The sequence below is a fragment of the Schistocerca gregaria genome, unplaced genomic scaffold, assembly GCF_023897955.1.
Source record: "Schistocerca gregaria isolate iqSchGreg1 unplaced genomic scaffold, iqSchGreg1.2 ptg000156l, whole genome shotgun sequence".
Classification (NCBI taxonomy): Eukaryota; Metazoa; Arthropoda; class Insecta; order Orthoptera; family Acrididae; genus Schistocerca; species Schistocerca gregaria.
In genome coordinates this window covers 3,968,431-3,983,343 of record NW_026061720.1, presented here as the reverse complement: position 1 = coordinate 3,983,343, position 14,913 = coordinate 3,968,431, and the positions used below count along the sequence as shown (strand labels likewise).

The following is a 14,913-nucleotide window of genomic DNA, read 5'->3' as shown; positions in this document are numbered from 1 at the left end:
CCGCTCTTCTAGTGTGGCTGCTCTGTGTCTGCAGGCAGCGAGGGGCTGCAAGCTTCCTGTGTTCGCACCTATATCACCTGTGCTTCCTTGTCAGAGACAGACTATCGCAAAACATACAACTCACTCCATGAATTGATTGCTACGGCATCTGTTATCAGCAGTCACAACCATTAACACCAGTAGCAGCCGACTGCACGCAAAGAATGGGAAAGTGCAGTGGGATTTACGTGAAATCGGCGCAAGGCAGATCTTTCCGACGTAGGCTTGAGAATCTTATGGGAACATTTGTACTGTTTCTAAATTAAGTGTAGGTGTGGGAGAAGGGTGCTTCCTGCGCACGAATAAAAGCACGCTCGCCAATTGTGGATGCTAATCGTTCGCTTGTATCAGCCTACACACCTCTGCCGGTTGGGAATTATTCCACTTGCATGGCAAGGTGCGCATGTATGTGTGATAAAAATTCTGGAGGCGCTGGGTATCGATCCCAGTACCTCTCGCACGCTAAGCGAGCGCTCTACCATCTGAGCTACGCCCAGCCCCCCGATAACTACTAGTGCTACATACAGTCATATCAACGTCACAGACCCTTGCACTCCCATTATTCCGCAGACAAACACTACTCTCTATGTATCAGTGAGGGTGTCTTTCAGGTTTCGTGCATTCTGTATCGAATCGTAGTTGGCCACAATGAAAGTGGCACCCATAACGTCGAAAATAGATTTCAGACACCGCTCTGAGTAAGACGAACGTGTTGTCCACCTCTAGACTTCAATGACGTTAAGCCGTGATACGTAAGACAGATCTGCACTCGATGACACCACGATAACAGCCGGTCCCCACACTTACATCTTGCTCTCCTTATGACAGTATACATCATATCAGTCTGTGACGCTGGTTTTGCAACTTCTTGCGTGCGTTTATGTTCGCCGCGACCAACACTTACCATGCACTGACCACAAAACATGGAGGAGCCGAGGCTTGAACCCGAGACCGTTCACACGCTAAGCGAACGATGTGCCAACTGAGCTACAGCTACACAAACGACCAAGCCTGGCTATTCTCCATTCTTTGCGACTGTGATGTGCACGGACACGATGGTTGGTTGGTTTGTAGCGGCGAAGGTACCAGAATACAAAGGCGCGGACACGTTCATATACACAAGAGTTCCAAGTAGTTTCGATGCTCTGGTATTACGAATGCAAATTCCGTCTGTTTTGATCGTCTTAAATTGAAAGGGCGGTCACAAATTGGTCCATTTCACTCCTTGTCGACAATCACACAGCACCTGAGGTAACAAGCACATCTCGAGCCCCATTGTGCTCTCCATTGTTCATGCCAACTCAGTGCCTCGCTCTTTGCTACTGTGTAAAACTCTTGTCGTCCAACTGCAAAACACTGGGACACAACAAGTTTCCGCGTCTCCATTGCACTGATCGTACTACGAAACGCTCCCCAAACTTGGCAATCACCCATGCAGATGACTTTTCCGACTTTACACGACGCTCACGCTAGTGACAGCCTTATTTACAGTTCGACGTCGCGCCAAAGCGAATGAGCACATTTCGCCTACGGCTTAGGCCGCTCTTCTAGTGTGGCTGCTCTGTGTCTGCAGGCAGCGAGGGGCTGCAAGCTTCCTGTGTTCGCACCTATATCACCTGTGCTTCCTTGTCAGAGACAGACTATCGCAAAACATACAACTCACTCCATGAATTGATTGCTACGGCATCTGTTATCAGCAGTCACAACCAGCAACACCAGTAGCAGCCGACTGCACGCAAAGAATGGGAACGTGCAGTGGGATTTACGTGAAATCGGCGCAAGGCAGATCTTTCTGACGTAGGCTTGAGAATCTTATGGGAACATTTGTACTGTTTCTAAATTAAGTGTAGGTGTGGGAGGAGGGTGCTTCCTGCGCACGAATAAAAGCACGCTCGCCAATTGTGGATGCTAATCGTTCGCTTGTATCTGCCTACACACCTCTGCCGGTTGGGAATTATTCCACTTGCATGGCAAGGTGCGCATGTAGGTGTGATAAAAATTCTGGAGGCGCTGGGTATCGATCCCAGTACCTCTCGCACGCTAAGCGAGCGCTCTACCATCTGAGCTACGCCCACACCCCCCGATAACTAGTAGTGCTACATACAGTCATATCAACGTCACAGACCCTTGCACTCCCATTATTCCGCAGACAAACACTACTCTCTATGTATCAGTGAGGGTGTCTTTCAGGTTTCGTGCATTCTGTATCGAATCGTAGTTGACCACAATGAAAGTGGCACCCATAACGTCGAAAACAGAGTTCAGACACCGCTCTGAGTAAGACGAACGTTTTGTCCACCTCTAGACTTCAATGACGTTAAGCCGTGATACCTAAGACAGATCTGCACTCGATGACACCACGATAACAGCCGGTCCCCACACTTACATCTTGCTCTCCTTATGACAGTATACATCATATCAGTCTGTGACGCTGGTTTTGCAACTTCTTGCGTGCGTTTATGTTCGCCGCGACCAACACTTACCATGCACTGACCACAAAACATGGAGGAGCTGGGGCTTGAACCCGAGACCGTTCATACGCTAAGCGAACGATCTGCCAACTGAGCTACAGCTACACACACGACCAAGCCTGGCTATTCTCCATTTTTTGCGACTCTGATGTGCACGGACACGATGGTTGGTTGGTTTGTAGCGGCGAAGGTACCAGAATACAAAGGCGCGGACAGGTTCATATACACAAGAGTTCCAAGTAGTTTCGATACTCTGGTATTACGAATGCAAATTCCGTCTGTTTTGAACGTCTTAAATTGAAAGGGCGGTAACAAATTGGTCCATTTCACTCCTTGTCGACAATCACACAGCACCTGAGGTAACAAGCACATCTCGAGCCCCATTGTGCTCTCCATTGTTCATGCCAACTCAGTGCCTCGCTCTTTGCTACTGTGTAAAACTCTTGTCGTCCAACTGCAAAACACTGGGACACAACAAGTTTCCGCGTCTCCATTGCACTGATCGTACTACGAAACGCTCCCCAAACTTGGCAATCACCCATGCAGATGACTTTTCCGACTTTGCACGACGCTCAAGCAACGCCCACGCTAGTGACAGCCTTATTTACAGTTCGACGTCGCGCCAAAGCGAATGAGCACATTTCACCTACGGCTTAGGCCGCTCTTCTAGTGTGGCTGCTCTGTGTCTGCAGGCAGCGAGGGGCTGCAAGCTTCCTGTGTTTGCACCTATATCAGCTGTGCTTCCTTGTCAGAGACAGACTATCGCAAAACATACAACTCACTCCATGAATTGATTGCTACGCCATCTGTTATCAGCAGTCACAACCAGCAACACCAGTAGCAGCCGACTGCACGCAAAGAATGGGAACGTGCAGTGGGATTTACGTGAAATCGGCGCAAGGCAGATCTTTCCGACGTAGGCTTGAGAATCTTATGGGAACATTTGTACTGTTTCTAAATTAAGTGTAGGTGTGGGAGGAGGGTGCTTCCTGCGCACGAATAAAAGCACGCTCGCCAATTGTGGATGCTAATCGTTCGCTTGTATCTGCCTACACACGTCTGCCGGTTGGGAATTGTTCCACTTGCATGGCAAGGTGCGCATGTAGGTGTGATAAAAATTCTGGAGGCGCTGGGTATCGATCCCAGTACCTCTCGCACGCTAAGCGAGCGCTCTACCATCTGAGCTACGCCCAGCCCCCCGATAACTACTAGTGCTACATACAGTCATATCAACGTCACAGACCCTTGCACTCCCATTATTCCGCAGACAAACACTACTCTCTATGTATCAGTGAGGGTGTCTTTCAGGTTTCGTGCATTCTGTATCGAATCGTAGTTGGCCACAATGAAAGTGGCACCCATAACGTCGAAAATAGATTTCAGACACCGCTCTGAGTAAGACGAACGTGTTGTCCACCTCTAGACTTCAATGACGTTAAGCCGTGATACCTAAGACAGATCTGCACTCGATGACACCACGATAACAGCCGGTCCCCACACTTACATCTTGCTCTCCTTATGACTGTATACATCATATCAGTCTGTGACGCTGGTTTTGCAACTTCTTGCGTGCGTTTATGTTCGCCGCGACCAACACTTACCATGCACTGACCACAAAACATGGAGGAGCCGAGGCTTGAACCCGAGACCGTTCACACGCTAAGCGAACGATGTGCCAACTGAGCTACAGCTACACAAACGACCAAGCCTGGCTATTCTCCATTCTTTGCGACTGTGATGTGCACGGACACGATGGTTGGTTGGTTTGTAGCGGCGAAGGTACCAGAATACAAAGGCGCGGACACGTTCATATACACAAGAGTTCCAAGTAGTTTCGATGCTCTGGTATTACGAATGCAAATTCCGTCTGTTTTGATCGTCTTAAATTGAAAGGGCGGTCACCAATTGGTCCATTTCACTCCTTGTCGACAATCACACAGCACCTGAGGTAACAAGCACATCTCGAGCCCCATTGTGCTCTCCATTGTTCATGCCAACTCAGTGCCTCGCTCTTTGCTACTGTGTAAAACTCTTGTCGTCCAACAGCAAAACACTGGGACACAACAAGTTTCCGCGTCTCCATTGCACTGATCGTACTACGAAACGCTCCCCAAACTTGGCAATCACCCATGCAGATGACTTTTCCGACTTTACACGACGCTCACGCTAGTGACAGCCTTATTTACAGTTCGACGTCGCGCCAAAGCGAATGAGCACATTTCGCCTACGGCTTAGGCCGCTCTTCTAGTGTGGCTGCTCTGTGTCTGCAGGCAGCGAGGGGCTGCAAGCTTCCTGTGTTCGCACCTATATCACCTGTGCTTCCTTGTCAAAGACAGACTATCGCAAAACATACAACTCACTCCATGAATTGATTGCTACGGCATCTGTTATCAGCAGTCACAACCAGCAACACCAGTAGCAGCCGACTGCACGCAAAGAATGGGAACGTGCAGTGGGATTTACGTGAAATCGGCGCAAGGCAGATCTTTCTGACGTAGGCTTGAGAATCTTATGGGAACATTTGTACTGTTTCTAAATTAAGTGTAGGTGTGGGAGGAGGGTGCTTCCTGCGCACGAATAAAAGCACGCTCGCCAATTGTGGATGCTAATCGTTCGCTTGTATCTGCCTACACACCTCTGCCGGTTGGGAATTATTCCACTTGCATGGCAAGGTGCGCATGTAGGTGTGATAAAAATTCTGGAGGCGCTGGGTATCGATCCCAGTACCTCTCGCACGCTAAGCGAGCGCTCTACCATCTGAGCTACGCCCACACCCCCCGATAACTAGTAGTGCTACATACAGTCATATCAACGTCACAGACCCTTGCACTCCCATTATTCCGCAGACAAACACTACTCTCTATGTATCAGTGAGGGTGTCTTTCAGGTTTCGTGCATTCTGTATCGAATCGTAGTTGGCCACAATGAAAGTGGCACCCATAACGTCGAAAATAGAGTTCAGACACCGCTCTGAGTAAGACGAACGTGTTGTCCACCTCTAGACTTCAATGACGTTAAGCCGTGATACCTAAAACAGATCTGCACTCGATGACACCACGATAACAGCCGGTCCCCACACTTACATCTTGCTCATCTTATGACAGTATACATCATATCAGTCTGTGACGCTGGTTTTGCAACTTCTTGCGTGCGTTTATGTTCGCCGCGACCAACACTTACCATGCACTGACCACAAAACATGAAGGAGCCTGGGCTTGAACCCGAGACCATTCACACGCTAAGCGAACGATCTGCCAGCTGAGCTACAGCTACACACACGATCAAGCCTGGCTATTCTCCATTCTTTGCGACTCTGATGTGCACGGACACGATGGCTGGTTGGTTTGTAGCGGCGAAGGTAGCAGAATACAAAGGCGCGGACACGTTCATATACACAAGAGTTCCAAGTAGTTTCGATGCTCTGGTATTACAAATGCAAATTCCGTCTGTTTTGAACGTCTTAAATTGAAAGGGCGGTCACAAATTGGTCCATTTCACTCCTTGTCGACAATCACACAGCACCTGAGGTAACAAGCACATCTCGAGCCCCATTGTGCTCTCCATTGTTCATGCCAACTCAGTGCCTCGCTCTTTGCTACTGTGTAAAACTCTTGTCGTCCAACTGCAAAACACTGGGACACAACAAGTTTCCGCGTCTCCATTGCACTGATCGTACTACGAAACGCTCCCCAAACTTGGCAATCACCCATGCAGATGACTTTTCCGACTTTGCACGACGCTCAAGCAACGCCCACGCTAGTGACAGCCTTATTTACAGTTCGACGTCGCGCCAAAGCGAATGAGCACATTTCACCTACGGCTTAGGCCGCTCTTCTAGTGTGGCTGCTCTGTGTCTGCAGGCAGCGAGGGGCTGCAAGCTTCCTGTGTTTGCACCTATATCAGCTGTGCTTCCTTGTCAGAGACAGACTATCGCAAAACATACAACTCACTCCATGATTTGATTGCTACGCCATCTGTTATCAGCAGTCACAACCAGCAACACCAGTAGCAGCCGACTGCACGCAAAGAATGGGAACGTGCAGTGGGATTTACGTGAAATCGGCGCAAGGCAGATCTTTCCGACGTAGGCTTGAGAATCTTATGGGAACATTTGTACTGTTTCTAAATTAAGTGTAGGTGTGGGAGGAGGGTGCTTCCTGCGCACGAATAAAAGCACGGTCGCCAATTGTGGATGTTAATCGTTCGCTTGTATCTGCCTACACACCTCTGCCGGTTGGGAATTATTCCACTTGCATGGCAAGGTGCGCATGTAGGTGTGATAAAAATTCTGGAGGCGCTGGGTATCGATCCCAGTACCTCTCGCACGCTAAGCGAGCGCTCTACCATCTGAGCTACGCCCACCTCCCCGATAACTAGTAGTGCTACATACAGTCATATCAACGTCACAGACCCTTGCACTCCCATTATTCCGCAGACAAACACTACTCTCTATGTATCAGTGAGGGTGTCTTTCAGGTTTCGTGCATTCTGTATCGAATCGTAGTTGGCCACAATGAAAGTGGCACCCATAACGTCGAAAATAGAGTTCAGACACCGCTCTGAGTAAGACGAACGTGTTGTCCACCTCTAGACTTCAATGACGTTAAGCCGTGATACCTAAGACAGATCTGCACTCGATGACACCACCATAACAGCCGGTCCCCACACTTACATCTTGCTCTCCTTATGACAGTATACATCATATCAGTCTGTGACGCTGGTTTTGCAACTTCTTGCGTGCGTTTATGTTCGCCGCGACCAACACTTACCATGCACTGACCACAAAACATGGAGGAGCCGGGGCTTGAACCCGAGACCGTTCACACGCTAAGCGAACGAACTGCCAACTGAGCTACAGCTACACACGCGACCAAGCCTGGCTATTCTCCATTCTTTGCGACTCTGATGTGCACGGACACGATGGTTGGTTGGTTTGTAGCGGCGAAGGTACCAGAATACAAAGGCGCGGACACGTTCATATACACAAGAGTTCCAAGTAGTTTCGATGCTCTGGTATTACGAATGCAAATTCCGTCTGTTTTGAACGTCTTAAATTGAAAGGGCGGTCACAAATTGGTCCATTTCACTCCTTGTCGACAATCACACAGCACCTGAGGTAACAAGCACATCTCGAGCCCCATTGTGCTCTCCATTGTTCATGCCAACTCAGTGCCTCGCTCTTTGCTACTGTGTAAAACTCTTGTCGTCCAACTGCAAAACACTGGGACACAACAAGTTTCCGCGTCTCCATTGCACTGATCGTACTACGAAACGCTCCCCAAACTTGGCAATCACCCATGCAGATGACTTTTCCGACTTTACACGACGCTCACGCTAGTGACAGCCTTATTTACAGTTCGACGTCGCGCCAAAGCGAATGAGCACATTTCGCCTACGGCTTAGGCCGCTCTTCTAGTGTGGCTGCTCTGTGTCTGCAGGCAGCGAGGGGCTGCAAGCTTCCTGTGTTCGCACCTATATCACCTGTGCTTCCTTGTCAGAGACAGACTATCGCAAAACATACAACTCACTCCATGAATTGATTGCTACGGCATCTGTTATCAGCAGTCACAACCATTAACACCAGTAGCAGCCGACTGCACGCAAAGAATGGGAAAGTGCAGTGGGATTTACGTGAAATCGGCGCAAGGCAGATCTTTCCGACGTAGGCTTGAGAATCTTATGGGAACATTTGTACTGTTTCTAAATTAAGTGTAGGTGTGGGAGAAGGGTGCTTCCTGCGCACGAATAAAATCACGCTCGCCAATTGTGGATGCTAATCGTTCGCTTGTATCAGCCTACACACCTCTGCCGGTTGGGAATTATTCCACTTGCATGGCAAGGTGCGTATGTATGTGTGATAAAAATTCTGGAGGCGCTGGGTATCGATCCCAGTACCTCTCGCACGCTAAGAGAGCGCTCTACCATCTGAGCTACGCCCAGCCCCCCGATAACTACTAGTGCTACATACAGTCATATCAACGTCACAGACCCTTGCACTCCCATTATTCCGCAGACAAACACTACTCTCTATGTATCAGTGAGGGTGTCTTTCAGGTTTCGTGCATTCTGTATCGAATCGTAGTTGGCCACAATGAAAGTGGCACCCATAACGTCGAAAATAGATTTCAGACACCGCTCTGAGTAAGACGAACGTGTTGTCCACCTCTAGACTTCAATGACGTTAAGCCGTGATACCTAAGACAGATCTGCACTCGATGACACCACGATAACAGCCGGTCCCCACACTTACATCTTGCTCTCCTTATGACTGTATACATCATATCAGTCTGTGACGCTGGTTTTGCAACTTCTTGCGTGCGTTTATGTTCGCCGCGACCAACACTTACCATGCACTGACCACAAAACATGGAGGAGCCGAGGCTTGAACCCGAGACCGTTCACACGCTAAGCGAACGATGTGCCAACTGAGCTACAGCTACACAAACGACCAAGCCTGGCTATTCTCCATTCTTTGCGACTGTGATGTGCACGGACACGATGGTTGGTTGGTTTGTAGCGGCGAAGGTACCAGAATACAAAGGCGCGGACACGTTCATATACACAAGAGTTCCAAGTAGTTTCGATGCTCTGGTATTACGAATGCAAATTCCGTCTGTTTTGAACGTCTTAAATTGAAAGGGCGGTCACAAATTGGTCCATTTCACTCCTTGTCGACAATCACACAGCACCTGAGGTAACAAGCACATCTCGAGCCCCATTGTGCTCTCCATTGTTCATGCCAACTCAGTGCCTCGCTCTTTGCTACTGTGTAAAACTCTTGTCGTCCAACTGCAAAACACTGGGACACAACAAGTTTCCGCGTCTCCATTGCACTGATCGTACTACGAAACGCTCCCCAAACTTGGCAATCACCCATGCAGATGACTTTTCCGACTTTACACGACGCTCACGCTAGTGACAGCCTTATTTACAGTTCGACGTCGCGCCAAAGCGAATGAGCACATTTCACCTACGGCTTAGGCCGCTCTTCTAGTGTGGCTGCTCTGTGTCTGCAGGCAGCGAGGGGCTGCAAGCTTCCTGTGTTCGCACCTATATCAGCTGTGCTTCCTTGTCAGATACAGACTATCGCAAAACATACAACTCACTCCATGAATTGATTGCTACGCCATCTGTTATCAGCAGTCACAACCAGCAACACCAGTAGCAGCCGACTGCACGCAAAGAATGGGAACGTGCAGTGGGATTTACGTGAAATCGGCGCAAGGCAGATCTTTCCGACGTAGGCTTGAGAATCTTATGGGAACATTTGTACTGTTTCTAAATTAAGTGTAGGTGTGGGAGGAGGGTGCTTCCTGCGCACGAATAAAAGCACGGTCGCCAATTGTGGATGTTAATCGTTCGCTTGTATCTGCCTACACACCTCTGCCGGTTGGGAATTATTCCACTTGCATGGCAAGGTGCGCATGTAGGTGTGATAAAAATTCTGGAGGCGCTGGGTATCGATCCCAGTACCTCTCGCACGCTAAGCGAGCGCTCTACCATCTGAGCTACGCCCACCTCCCCGATAACTAGTAGTGCTACATACAGTCATATCAACGTCACAGACCCTTGCACTCCCATTATTCCGCAGACAAACACTACTCTCTATGTATCAGTGAGGGTGTCTTTCAGATTTCGTGCATTCTGTATCGAATCGTAGTTGGCCACAATGAAAGTGGCACCCATAACGTCGAAAATAGAGTTCAGACACCGCTCTGAGTAAGACGAACGTGTTGTCCACCTCTAGACTTCAATGACGTTAAGCCGTGATACCTAAAACAGATCTGCACTCGATGACACCACGATAACAGCCGGTCCCCACACTTACATCTTGCTCTCCTTATGACAGTATACATCATATCAGTCTGTGACGCTGGTTTTGCAACTTCTTGCGTGCGTTTATGTTCGCCGCGACCAACACTTACCATGCACTGACCACAAAACATGGAGAAGCCGGGGCTTGAACCCGAGACCGTTCACACGCTAAGCGAACGATGTGCCAACTGAGCTACAGCTACACACTCGACCAAGCCTGGCTATTCTCCATTCTTTGCGACTCTGACGTGCACGGACACGATGGTTGGTTGGTTTGTAGCGGCGAAGGTACCAGAATACAAAGGCGCGGACACGTTCATATACACAAGAGTTCCAAGTAGTTTCGATGCTCTGGTATTACGAATGCAAATTCCATCTGTTTTGAACGCCTTAAATTGAAAGGGCGGTCACAAATTGGTCCATTTCACTCCTTGTCGACAATCACACAGCACCTGAGGTAACAAGCACATCTCGAGCCCCATTGTGCTCTCCATTGTTCATGCCAACTCAGTGCCTCGCTCTTTGCTACTGTGTAAAACTCTTGTCGTCCAACTGCAAAGCACTGGGACACAACAAGTTTCCGCGTCTCCATTGCACTGATCGTACTACGAAACGCTCCCCAAACTTGGCAATCACCCATGCAGATGACTTTTCCGACTTTACACGACGCTCACGCTAGTGACAGCCTTATTTACAGTTCGACGTCGCGCCAAAGCGAATGAGCACATTTCGCCTACGGCTTAGGCCGCTCTTCTAGTGTGGCTGCTCTGTGTCTACAGGCAGCGAGGGGCTGCAAGCTTCCTGTGTTCGCACCTATATCACCTGTGCTTCCTTGTCAGAGACAGACTATCGCAAAACATACAACTCACTCCATGAATTGATTGCTACGTCATCTGTTATCAGCAGTCACAACCAGCAACACCAGTAGCAGCCGACTGCACGCAAAGAATGGGAACGTGCAGTGGGATTTACGTGAAATCGGCGCAAGGCAGATCTTTCCGACGTAGGCTTGAGAATCTTATGGGAACATTTGTACTGCTTCTAAATTAAGTGTAGGTGTGGGAGGAGGGTGCTTCCTGCGCACGAATAAAAGCACGCTCGCCAATTGTGGATGCTAATCGTTCGCTTGTATCTGCCTAGACACCTCTGCTGGTTGGGAATTATTCCTCTTGCATGGCAAGGTGCGCATGTAGGAGTGTTAAAAATTCTGGAGGCGCTGGGTATCGATCCCAGTACCTCTCGCACACTAAGCGAGCGCTCTACCATCTGAGCTACGCCCACCCCCCGATAACTAGTAGTGCTACATACAGTCATATCAACGTCACAGACCCTTGCACTCCCATTATTCCGCAGACAAACACTACTCTCTATGTATCAGTGAGGGTGTCTTTCAGGTTTCGTGCATTCTGTATCGAATCGTAGTTGGCCACATTAAGAGTGGCACGCATAACGTCGAAAGTAGAATTCGGACACCGCTCTGAGTAAGACGAACGTGTTGTCCACTCTCTAGGCTTCAATGACGTTAAGCCGTGATACCTAAGACAGATCTGCACTCGATGACACCACGATAACAGCCGGTCACCACACTTACATCTTGCTCTCCTTATGACAGTATACATCATATCAGTCTGTGACGCTGGTTTTGCAACTTCTTGCGTGCGTTTATGTTCGCCGCGACCAACACTTACCATGCACTGACCACAAAACATGGAGGAGCCGGGGCTTGAACCCGAGACCGTTCACACGCTAAGCGAACGATGTGCCAACTGAGCTACAGCTACACACTCGACCAAGCCTGGCTATTCTCCATTCTTTGCGACTCTGACGTGCACGGACACGATGGTTGGTTGGTTTGTAGCGGCGAAGGTACCAGAATACAAAGGCGCGGACACGTTCATATACACAAGAGTTCCAAGTAGTTTCGATGCTCTGGTATTACGAATGCAAATTCCATCTGTTTTGAACGCCTTAAATTGAAAGGGCGGTCACAAATTGGTCCATTTCACTCCTTGTCGACAATCACACAGCACCTGAGGTAACAAGCACATCTCGAGCCCCATTGTGCTCTCCATTGTTCATGCCAACTCAGTGCCTCGCTCTTTGCTACTGTGTAAAACTCTTGTCGTCCAACTGCAAAGCACTGGGACACAACAAGTTTCCGCGTCTCCATTGCACTGATCGTACTACGAAACGCTCCCCAAACTTGGCAATCACCCATGCAGATGACTTTTCCGACTTTACACGACGCTCACGCTAGTGACAGCCTTATTTACAGTTCGACGTCGCGCCAAAGCGAATGAGCACATTTCGCCTACGGCTTAGGCCGCTCTTCTAGTGTGGCTGCTCTGTGTCTACAGGCAGCGAGGGGCTGCAAGCTTCCTGTGTTCGCACCTATATCACCTGTGCTTCCTTGTCAGAGACAGACTATCGCAAAACATACAACTCACTCCATGAATTGATTGCTACGTCATCTGTTATCAGCAGTCACAACCAGCAACACCAGTAGCAGCCGACTGCACGCAAAGAATGGGAACGTGCAGTGGGATTTACGTGAACTCGGCGCAAGGCAGATCTTTCCGACGTAGGCTTGAGAATCTTATGGGAACATTTGTACTGTTTCTAAGTTAAGTGTAGATGTGCGAGGTGGGTGCTTCCTGCGCACGAATAAAAGAACGCTTGCCAATTGTGGATGCTAATCGTTCGCTTGTATCTGCCTAGACACCTCTGCTGGTTGGGAATTATTCCTCTTGCATGGCAAGGTGCGCATGTAGGAGTGTTAAAAAATCTGGAGGCGCTGGGTATCGATCCCAGTACCTCTCGCACACTAAGCGAGCGCTCTACCATCTGAGCTACGCCCACCCCCCGTTGACTAATAGTGCTACATACAGCCACATCAACGTCACAGACCCTTACACTCCCATTATTCCGCAGACAAACACTACTCTCTATGTATCAGTGAGGGTGTCTTTCAGGTTTCGTGCATTCTGTATCGAATCGTAGTTGGCCACAATGAAAGTGGCACCCATAACGTCGAAAATAGAGTTCAGACACCGCTCTGAGTAAGACGAACGTGTTGTCCACCTCTAGACTTCAATGACGTTAAGCCGTGATACCTAAGACAGATCTGCACTCGATGACACCACCATAACAGCCGGTCCCCACACTTACATCTTGCTCTCCTTATGACAGTATACATCATATCAGTCTGTGACGCTGGTTTTGCAACTTCTTGCGTGCGTTTATGTTCGCCGCGACCAACACTTACCATGCACTGACCACAAAACATGGAGGAGCCGGGGCTTGAACCCGAGACCGTTCACACGCTAAGCGAACGATCTGCCAACTGAGCTACAGCTACACACACGACCAAGCCTGGCTATTCTCCATTCTTTGCGACTCTGATGTGCACGGACACGATGGTTGGTTGGTTTGTAGCGGCGAAGGTACCAGAATACAAAGGCGCGGACACGTTCATATACACAAGAGTTCCAAGTAGTTTCGATGCTCTGGTATTACGAATGCAAATTCCGTCTGTTTTGAACGCCTTAAATTGAAAGGGCGGTCACAAATTGGTCCATTTCACTCCTTGTCGACAATCACACAGCACCTGAGGTAACAAGCACATCTCGAGCCCCATTGTGCTCTCCATTGTTCATGCCAACTCAGTGCCTCGCTCTTTGCTACTGTGTAAAACTCTTGTCGTCCAACTGCAAAACACTGGGACACATCAAGTTTCCGCGTCTCCATTGCACTGATCGTACTACGAAACGCTCCCCAAACTTGGCAATCACCCATGCAGATGACTTTTCCGACTTTACACGACGCTCACGCTAGTGACAGCCTTATTTACAGTTCGACGTCGCGCCAAAGCGAATGAGCACATTTCGCCTACGGCTTAGGCCGCTCTTCTAGTGTGGCTGCTCTGTGTCTGCAGGCAGCGAGGGGCTGCAAGCTTCCTGTGTTCGCACCTATATCACCTGTGCTTCCTTGTCAGAGACAGACTATCGCAAAACATACAACTCACTCCATGAATTGATTGCTACGGCATCTGTTATCAGCAGTCACAACCAGCAACACCAGTAGCAGCCGACTGCACGCAAAGAATGGGAACGTGCAGTGGGATTTACGTGAAATCGGCGCAAGGCAGATCTTTCCGACGTAGGCTTGAGAATCTTATGAGAACATTTGTACTGTTTCTAAATTAAGTGTAGGTGTGGGAGGAGGGTGCTTCCTGCGCACGAATAAAAGCACGCTCGCCAATTGTGGATGCTAATCGTTCGCTTGTATCTGCCTACACACCTCTACCGGTTGGGAATTATTCCACTTGCATGGCAAGGTGCGCATGTAGGTGTGATAAAAATTCTGGAGGCGCTGGGTATCGATCCCCGTACCTCTCGCACGCTAAGCGAGCGCTCTACCATCTGAGCTACGCCCACCTCCCCGATAACTAGTAGTGCTACATACAGTCATATCAACGTCACAGACCCTTGCACTCCCATTATTCCGCAGACAAACACTACTCTCTATGTATCAGTGAGGGTGTCTTTCAGGTTTCGTGCATTCTGTATCGAATCGTAGTTGGCCACAA

General features: G+C 49.1%; 6 non-coding genes across 6 annotated transcripts; all 6 read right to left on the bottom strand.

The window, feature by feature from the left end:
* Positions 1-463: 463 nt before the first annotated feature.
* Trnaa-agc (transfer RNA alanine (anticodon AGC)) lies at positions 464-540 on the bottom strand. Its single transcript has one exon. It is a non-coding gene; the product is annotated as a tRNA-Ala (tRNA).
* A 1,501-nt stretch (positions 541-2,041) lies between these two features.
* On the bottom strand, positions 2,042-2,114 carry Trnaa-agc (transfer RNA alanine (anticodon AGC)). The gene has a single exon. It is a non-coding gene; the product is annotated as a tRNA-Ala (tRNA).
* Positions 2,115-3,631: 1,517 nt separating this feature from the next.
* Positions 3,632-3,708, bottom strand: Trnaa-agc (transfer RNA alanine (anticodon AGC)). The gene has a single exon. It is a non-coding gene; the product is annotated as a tRNA-Ala (tRNA).
* A 1,501-nt stretch (positions 3,709-5,209) lies between these two features.
* On the bottom strand, positions 5,210-5,282 carry Trnaa-agc (transfer RNA alanine (anticodon AGC)). The gene has a single exon. It is a non-coding gene; the product is annotated as a tRNA-Ala (tRNA).
* A 1,517-nt stretch (positions 5,283-6,799) lies between these two features.
* Trnaa-agc (transfer RNA alanine (anticodon AGC)) lies at positions 6,800-6,873 on the bottom strand. Its single transcript has one exon. It is a non-coding gene; the product is annotated as a tRNA-Ala (tRNA).
* Positions 6,874-9,955: 3,082 nt separating this feature from the next.
* Trnaa-agc (transfer RNA alanine (anticodon AGC)) lies at positions 9,956-10,029 on the bottom strand. The gene has a single exon. It is a non-coding gene; the product is annotated as a tRNA-Ala (tRNA).
* Between the last annotated feature and the right edge of the window lie 4,884 nt (positions 10,030-14,913).